We start from the raw sequence: 477 nt of genomic DNA on the forward strand, positions 1-477 counted from the left end.
TGAGCTGGCCTTAAATGAGCTTTTTAATTTATTGTCATTTCTAGAAGCTAACATCACATGGTTTTTTTAATATGAACTATTTTATGTTGATATGACTTTTTAGTGGTATATGCTAAGCTTTCAGATAATAAAAGTATTATTTCCATGGCACTTCTATAGAGTCACTATGTGACTTTGTTTTTACTGTGAAAGGCATGAGTGTACTCATGCAGGTTTAGCTAGAAAAGATTCCCAAGGACTATGTCCACTTGGGTTTTGAAAAATTCCAAAGATGGAGACTCCATACCCACTCTGGGCAACCTGCTCCATGGTCTGACCATCCTCATTTCAGTCATTGCACCCTGTTTTGTGAACTAATGTAATTAACTGGCTGTAGACTGAGAACTTCAGTTCTAAAGACATCATTATCATTTTCTTTCTTTCTTTCTTTTTCTTTCTTTCTTTCTTTCTTTCTTTCTTTCTTTCTTTCTTTCTTTC

The sequence above is a fragment of the Oxyura jamaicensis genome, chromosome 1 (assembly GCF_011077185.1).
Source record: "Oxyura jamaicensis isolate SHBP4307 breed ruddy duck chromosome 1, BPBGC_Ojam_1.0, whole genome shotgun sequence".
Taxonomy (NCBI): domain Eukaryota; kingdom Metazoa; phylum Chordata; class Aves; order Anseriformes; family Anatidae; genus Oxyura; species Oxyura jamaicensis.